The sequence below is a fragment of the Triticum dicoccoides genome, chromosome 6A, assembly GCF_002162155.2.
Source record: "Triticum dicoccoides isolate Atlit2015 ecotype Zavitan chromosome 6A, WEW_v2.0, whole genome shotgun sequence".
Classification (NCBI taxonomy): Eukaryota; Viridiplantae; Streptophyta; class Magnoliopsida; order Poales; family Poaceae; genus Triticum; species Triticum dicoccoides.
This window is the reverse complement of record NC_041390.1, coordinates 474,330,012-474,338,534: the sequence shown is the minus strand read 5'-3', so window position 1 is coordinate 474,338,534 and position 8,523 is coordinate 474,330,012.

Sequence of the window (8,523 nt, the reverse complement as noted above, 5' to 3'; positions counted from 1 at the left end):
GAGGGGGCCGTGGGGGCCACAGACGCCAACGTCAGGGGCACCGGGGGCGCCAGCGCCGTGGCTGTAGGAGGCATCGCATGCGGGTGGCGTGCCTCGAAGCCAGGGCGGGCCAAGAGAGGCACACGAGCGCCCTGGGAGAGGCGTCGAGGGAACAACCGGGGGTACCTGGTGAAACGGAAACACATGCTCATCAAAGTAAACGTGCCGGGAAGTGAACACACGGTGGGAGACGGGATCGTAGCACCGATATCCCTTGGAGATGGAGGGGTAGCCGATGAAGATGCAAGCGACAGATCGAGGTACAAGCTTGTGAGAAGCAGTGTCGGCAGTGCTGGGATAGCAAAGGCATCCAAAAATACACAAGTCGTCATAAGATGGGGGCGTACCAAAGAGAAGATGGTGAGGTGAGTAGTTCCACCGTGGACGACAGGGTCTAATGTTAAGAAGAAGTGATGCAGTGGCGAGTGCGTCCGGCCAGAAACGAGGCGACATGTTGGCATGAAACATGAGCGTGCGAACGCAGTCATTCAGAGTGCGAAGGACGCGTTCGGCTCAACCATTCTGCTGTGAAGTGTACGGGCATGTGAGGCGGAAAACTGTGCTGTGATGCGACAAAAAGGTGTGGAAAATGAGGTTGCCAAACTCTTTTCCATTGTCCATCTGAAGCGCAAGGATGGGACGCCCAAACTGCGTGTGGACATAGGAGTAAAAAGCCATCAAGGTAGAGAGTGCATTCGACTTTCTGCGCAAAGAAAAAGTCCACACATAATGAAAATAATCATCAAGAATGACCAGATAATATAAATAGCCTGAGTTACTGGGAACTGAAGAAGTCCACACATCGCTATGAATCAACTGAAAAGGAAAAGGAGCAATGGTGATGAAATTATTAAACGGCAGGCGAACATGTTTGCCGACTCAATAGGCATGACAAGTGTGATTCTCGATCTTATTGCAACTGAAACTTAAACTCTTAAGAATATGATGAAGTGTGACGGGGTTGGGATGACCCAAGCGAGCGTGCCAGAGATCGACGCCAGCGGAGAGAGAACCCGGCGCGTTGGTGGTGGATGAAGATGAGTGCACCGGATAGAGCTCGTCGGGGCTATCACATCGGTGAAGTACCATCCTAGTTCGAGCATTTTTTGACACAAAAACCAAGCTTGTCAAATTCAATGGTAACAGGATTTTCACGAATGAAACAAGGAACAAAAATAAGATTCTTAATAAGATGAGGTGACACAAGTATGTTAGACAAAAATAACATAGTAGAAGTAGAAGGAAAAGAAGTGTGCCCAACATGTGTGATAGGAAGTGTGGAATCGTTGCCGATAATGATGCGGCAGTCGGTGAAGACAGGAGTGAAGGAGGCAAGGTACCAAGATGAGCAAACATGTGAGCCGTATTGATAACCCACAAGTATAGGGGATCGCAACAGCTTTCGAGGGTAGAGTATTCAACCCAAATATATTGATTCAACATAAGGAGAGCCAAAGAATATTCTCAAGTATTAGCAGCTGAGTTGTCAATTCAATCACACCTGGAAACTTAGTATCTGCAGCAAAGTGTTTAGTAGCAAAGTAATATGATAGTGGTGGTAGCGGCAACAAAAGTAAAGACAGCAAAAATAATGTTTTTGGTATTTTGTAGTGATTGTAACAGTAGCAGCGGGAAAGTAAATAAGCGAGAATCAGTATATGGAAAACTCGTAGGCACCGGATCAGTGATGGATAATTATGCCGGGTGTGGTTCATCATGTAACAGTCATAACATAGGGTGACATGGAACTAGCTCCAATTCATCAATGTAATGTAGGCATGTATTCCGTATATAGTCATATGTGCTTATGGAAAAGAACTTGCATGACATCTTTTGTTCTACCCTCCCGTGGTAGCAGGGTCCTATTGGAAACTAAGGGATATTAAGGCCTTCTTTTAATAGAGAACCGGAACAAAGCATTAGCACATAGTGAATACATGAACTCCTCAAACTATGGTCATCACCGGGAGTGGTCTCGATTATTGTCACTTCGGGGTTGCCGGATCATAACACATAGTAGGTGACTATAGACTTGCAAGATAGGATCAAGAACTCACATATATTCATGAAAACATAATAGGTTCAGATCTGAAATCATGGCACTCGGGCCCTAGTGACAAGCATTAAGCATAGCAAAGTCATAGCAACATCAATCTCAGAACATAATGGATACTAGGAATCAAACCCTAACAAAACTAACTCGATTACATGATAAATCTCATCAACCCATCACCGTCCAGCAAGCCTACGATGAAATTACTCACACACGGCGGTGACCATCATGAAATTGGTGATGGAGGATGGTTGATGATGACGACGGCGACGAATCGCCCTCTCTGGAGCTCCGAACAGACTCCAGATCGGCCCTCGCAAGAGGTTTTAGGGCTTGGCGGCGGCTCCGTATCGTAAAACGCGATGATTTCTTCTCTTTGATTTTTTTTCTCTCCGAAAGCAAATATATAGAGTTGGAGTTAGCGTCGGAGGGCATCCAGGGGGCCCACGAGGTAGGGGGCATGCCCTAGAGGGGGGAGGGGGTGCCCCCCACCCTCGTGGACAGGGTGTGGGCCCCCTGGTCTTCATTTTGGCGAGGATTTTTTATTGTTTTTTCTAAGATGTTCCGTGGAGTTTCAGGTCATTCCGAGAATATTTGTTTTCTGCACATAAAACAATATCATGATAATTCTGCTGAAAACAACGTCAGTCCGGGTTAGTTCCATTCAAATCATACAAGTTAGAGTCCAAAACAAGGGCAGAAGTGTTTGGAAAAGTAGATACGACGGAGACGTATCAACTCCCCAAGCTTAAACCCTTGCTTGTCCTTAAGCAATTCAGTTGACAAACTGAAAGAAAGAAAGAAAAACTTTTACAAACTCTGTTTGCTCTTATTGTTGTAACTATGTCAAGCCAGCATTCAAGTTTTCAGCATATATCATAACTAACCACATTTGCAATAATTCTCAGGTCTCATAATTACCCATATCAATAGTATAATCAACTAGCAAGCCATAATAATAAATCTCGGATGACAACACTTTCTCAAAACAATCATAATATGATATAACAAGATGGTATCTCGCTAGCCCTTTCTGAGACCGCAAAACATAAGTGCAGAGCACCTTTAAAGATCAAGGACTGACTAAACATTGCAATTCATGGTAAAAGAGATCCAATCATAGTCACACCCAACATAGATTAATAGTGATGAATGCAAATGACAACTCTGCTCTCCAGCTAGTGCTTTTTAATAAGAGGGTGATGACTCAACATAAAAGTAAATGGATAAGCCCTTCGCAGAGGGAAGCAGGGATTTGTAGAGGTGCCAGAGCTCGGTTTTGAAATAGAGATAAATTGTATTTTGAGCGGTATACTTTCATTGTCAACGTAGCAACTAAGAGATGGCGATATCTTCCATGCTAAACACATTATAGGCGGTTCCCAAACAGAATGGTAAAGTTTATACTCCCCCTCCACCAACAAGCATCAATCCATGACTTGCTCGAAACAACGAGTGTCTCCAACATACATCAGGTCCCAGGGGGAGTTTTATTTGTAATTAATTTTGATTTAGTTTGCATAAGCATGGGACTGGGCATCCCGGTGACCAGCCATTTTCTCGTGAGTGAGGAGAGGAGTCCACTCCTCTTGAGAATAACCCACCTAACACGAAAGATAAGGACAACCTTGATTGATACATGAGCTATTCGAGCATACAAAACAGAATGTTTATTTGAAGGTTTAGAGTTTGGCACATACAATTTTACTTGGAACGGCAGGTAGATACTGCATATAGGAAGATATAGTGGACTCATCTGGAATAACTTTGGGGTTTAAGGGATTGGATGCACAAGCAGTATTCCTACTTAGTACAAGTGAAGGCTAGCAAAAGACTGGGAAGCGACCAACTAGAGAGCGACAACAACCATGTACATGCATTAAAGTTAATAAACATTGGATGCAAGCATGAGTAGGATATAATCCACCATGAACATAAATATCGTGAAGGCTATGTTGATTTGTTTCAACTACACGTGTGAACATGTGCCAAGTCAAGTCACTTAAATCATTCAAAGGAGGATACCACCCCATCATACCACATCATAGTCATCTCAATAGCATGTTGGCACACAAGGTAAACCATTATAACTCATAGCTAATCAAGCATGGCACAAGCAACTACGATCTCTAATTGTCATTGCAAACATGTTTATTCATAATAAGCTGAATCAAGAATGAGGGGCTCATCATATTTACAAAAACAAAAGAGGTCGAGTTCATACCAGCTTTTCTCTTCTCAGTCAGCCCATCATATATCATCATAATTGTCTTTCACTTGCACGACCGAACGGTGTGAATAATAATAAGGGTGCACGTGCATTGGACTAAGCTGAAATCTGCGAGCATTCAATAAACAGGAGAAGACAAGGCAATATGGGCTCTTGGTTAAATCAACAATAATGCATATAAGAGCCACTTCACCAATTTAATTATGGTCTTCTCCTACTGACCCCCAAAGAAAAGAAAAGAAATAAAACTATTTACATGGGAAAGCTCCCAACAAGCAAAAGAAGAACGGGATATATTTTTGGGTTTTCTTTTTAATTATTACTACTACAGCAGAAAAATAAACTACTACTAATTTTTTTGGTTTTTCTTAAGGTTTAACAAACACACGAGAAGAAAGCAGGAAAAAGAAAATAAACTAGCATGGATATTACAGTGAAAGAGTATGAGCACCGACATCTAGCAATGAGTGTGTGTGAACATAAATGTAATGTCAGTGAGAAATACGTACTCCCCCAAGCTTAGGCTTTTGGCCTAAGTTGGTCTATTGCCAGGGATAGCCTGGCGGATACCCATAGGTGTAGCTGGGGTCGTACTGCGACGAAGAATAGTTGGGATCATACTGTGATGAAGAAGAAGACTCTGACTGCCACTGGCTGACAGTCATCTCTGGATCCCAAAAATAAACAGATTGTCGTGGAGGCTCATCTTGTGGTTCCTGTTCCGGGGCTGGTGCAGGATTCTTGTAAGCTTGGACGGCAGCCCACGTAACGAGGTAGGGTCCTACAAAATTAAACAAAGAAGGAGCAGGAAACGTAATAGTTTTAGGATAATGTTTATCAAAGTATAACTTATATTTGAGCTCTCCATTCATGTCCTTAACAAGAAAATCATGAGTTATCATGCTCTTATAGTCTAGATAAGCATTAGGCAACATTTTTTATTCTTTCTCATAATGCCTAATAGCTATGTTAAAATGTGCAGCAAGGCGAGAAGCATAAATGCCTCCAAAGATGGGGCCTTTAATACGGTTCAGACTCAACCGCCTAGCAATAATTCCGCCCATACTGACAGTGTTGTCGCGGTATAAACCATGGAACAGAATAATAATATCAGGAACACTAAGGTTCCCACAGTTCCCACGATCAATCAAGCATCGACTAGCAAATAAAGCAAAATAGCGTAACACAGGAAAATGTATGCTAGTGATTCTTGCATCAGAAACCTTCCCGGTTTCTTCCATAGAGATAAGGTTAATAAATGGTTCCAACTCTTTACGAGGTGGTTCCTCTAAGATACCATCAGGAGGTATGTTGCAGACTGCGCAAAATTCAGACAATGGCATTTTCTTCACAACGTCATATAAATGAAACTCTACTGAAGGAGGTGACTCTTTAGGGAAAAAGTAGAAGTTTTGCACAAAAGTATGAGTAAGAGATACTGTGGACGTTGGTCGCGGACGAAGTCGGTGAGGCCAGCATTCTTAATCAATGAATAGAAATCCTCATAAATCCCGACCTCTCTCAAGAAATTATTAGAAGGCCATTCACACGGCCGGATCTCCGCGGTACGAGGCAAATTATATTTGGGCCTCTGAGCTTCTTCATTTTGTTTATCCTTTGAGCTTCGGCTTGATGAACCCCTCAAAAGTCTCCTCATTATTTTTCTGAAATAATCTGAAATTTTTAGTAACTTCGAACAAAAGTGAACCAACTTCAATAAAACTGATAGCAACTACTCCTACAAGTGCCTAGAGCCTAAATCAAGCATTAGAACTACTTGGAACCATATAAATTTGACATGCAAGCTCAAGAACATGGTCACCTATGCAGCACAAATTTGCAAAAAATAAAGCACTAGAACAAAAACTAATTGGACCAATGGAGGAGTCACATACCAAGGAACAATCTTCCCAAGCAGTTTTGCGAGAGGTGCTTTGAGCAAGGAGATCGAAAATCACAGCAAAAGTGGCTGGAACTCGTGCTTGAGTTGATTTTTCGGGTTTGTGTGAGACATAGGAAGAAGATGGGTGCTGGGATAAGTGGAGGAGGGCCACCATGGGCCCACGAGGCAGGGGGGCGCGCCCTAGAGGGGGGGGCACCACCCTCGTGGCCAGGTGGCAGCTCCTCCCGCGGTAATTTTTGCACAGTAAATCCTCAAATATTCCCGAAAAAATCATATTAAATTGGCATGTCATTCTGAGGACTTTTATTTTTGGGATATTTTTATATTGCACGGATAAGTCAGGAAACAGACAGAAAAATACTATTTTTACTTTATTTCTACTAATTAACAGAAAATATAGAGAGGGTACAGAAGGTTGTGCTTCTAGTTTCATCCATCTCATGCTCATCAAAAAGAATCCACTAACAAGGTTGATCAAGTCTTGTTAACAAACTCATTCCGATAATCATGAAACCGGAGAAATTTCGAATAACACTAAGTTACCTCAACGGGGATATGCACATCCCCTATAATAAGTATATCATATTTCTTTTTGACAGTAGGAAGAGGAAATTCAAAACCTCCAATTATAATCGATGGAATTTTTCCAATGGAGTTGATACTATGAACTTGAGGTTGTTTCCTCGAAAAGTGTACCGTATGCTCATTACCATTAACATGAAAAATGGCATTGCCTTTGTTGCAATCAATAACAGCCCCTGTAGTATTAAGAAAAGGTCTTCCAAGAATAATAGACATACTATCATCCTCGGGAATATCAAGAATAACAAAGTCCGTTAAAATAGTAACGTTTGCAACCACAACAGGCACATCCTCACAAATACCGACAGGTATAGCAGTTGATTTATCAGCCATTTGCAAAGATATTTCGGTAGGTGTCAGCTTATTCAAGTCAAGTCTACGATATAAAGAGAGAGGCATAACACTAACACCGGCTCCAAGATCACATAAAGCAGTTTTAATATAATTTCTTTTAATGGAGCAAGGTATAGTAGGTACTCTGGGATCTCCAAGTTTCTTTGGTATTCCACCCTTAAAAGTATAATTAGCAAGCATGGTGGAAATCTCAGCTTCCGGTATCTTTCTTTTATTAGTAATGATATCCTTCATATATTTAGCATAAGGATTTGTTTTGAGCACATCAGTTAATCGCATACGCAAAAAGATAGGCCTAATCATTTCAGCAAAGCGCTCAAAATCCTCATCATCCTTTTTCTTGGATGGTTTTGGAGGAAAAGGCATGGGTTTCCGAACCCAAGGTTCTCTTTCTTTACCATGTTTCCTAGCAACAAAGTCTCTTTTATCACAATGTTGATTCTTTGATTGTGGGTTATCAAGATCAACAGCAGGTTCAATTTCTACATCATTGTATTACTAGGTTGAGCATCATCATGAACATCATCATTAATATTTTCATTAGGTTCATGTTCATTACCAGATTGTGTTTCAGCATCAGACATAGAGATATCATTTGGATTATCAGGTGGTTCAGCAATAGGTTCACTAGAAGTTTGCACAGTTCTATCATTTTTCTTCTTCTTTTTAGAAGAACTAGGAACATCAATATTATTTCTCTGAGAATCTTGCTCGATTCTCTTAGGGTGGCCTTTAGGATACAAAGGTTCCTGAGTCATTCTACCAGTTCTAGTAGCCACTCTAACAGCATAATCATTTTTCTTACTATTCATTTCATCAAGCACTTCTTTTTGAGCTTTAAGCACTTGTTCTACTTGCGTGGTAACCATAGAAGCATGTTTGCTAACAAGTTTAAGTTCACCTTTAATATTAGCCATATAATCACCCAAGCGTCTAATCATATAAGCATTTTCTTTTAATTGTCTACCAAAATAAGCATTGAAGTCGTCTTGCTTAAACATAAAGTTATCAAACTCATCCAAGCACTGACTAGCAATTTTAGTAGGAGGAACTTCAGCTTTATCATATCTATAGAGAGAATTTACCTTTACTACCTGTGTCGGGATATCGAGGTCAGGAGGTTCTTCAATAAATAAAGAATTGAGATCATAAGTTTCTTCAGCAGATGGTATATTAAGACCATGTATTTCTTCAATAGGAGGTAAATTCTTAACATCTTCAGCTTTAATACCTTTTTCTTTTATAGATTTCTTTGCCTCTTGCATATCTTCGGGACTAAGGAATAGAACACCTCTCTTCTTCGGAGTTGGTTTAGGAATAGACTCAGTAATTGGAGCAGGAGCTGGCTCAGGAGGTGCCCAA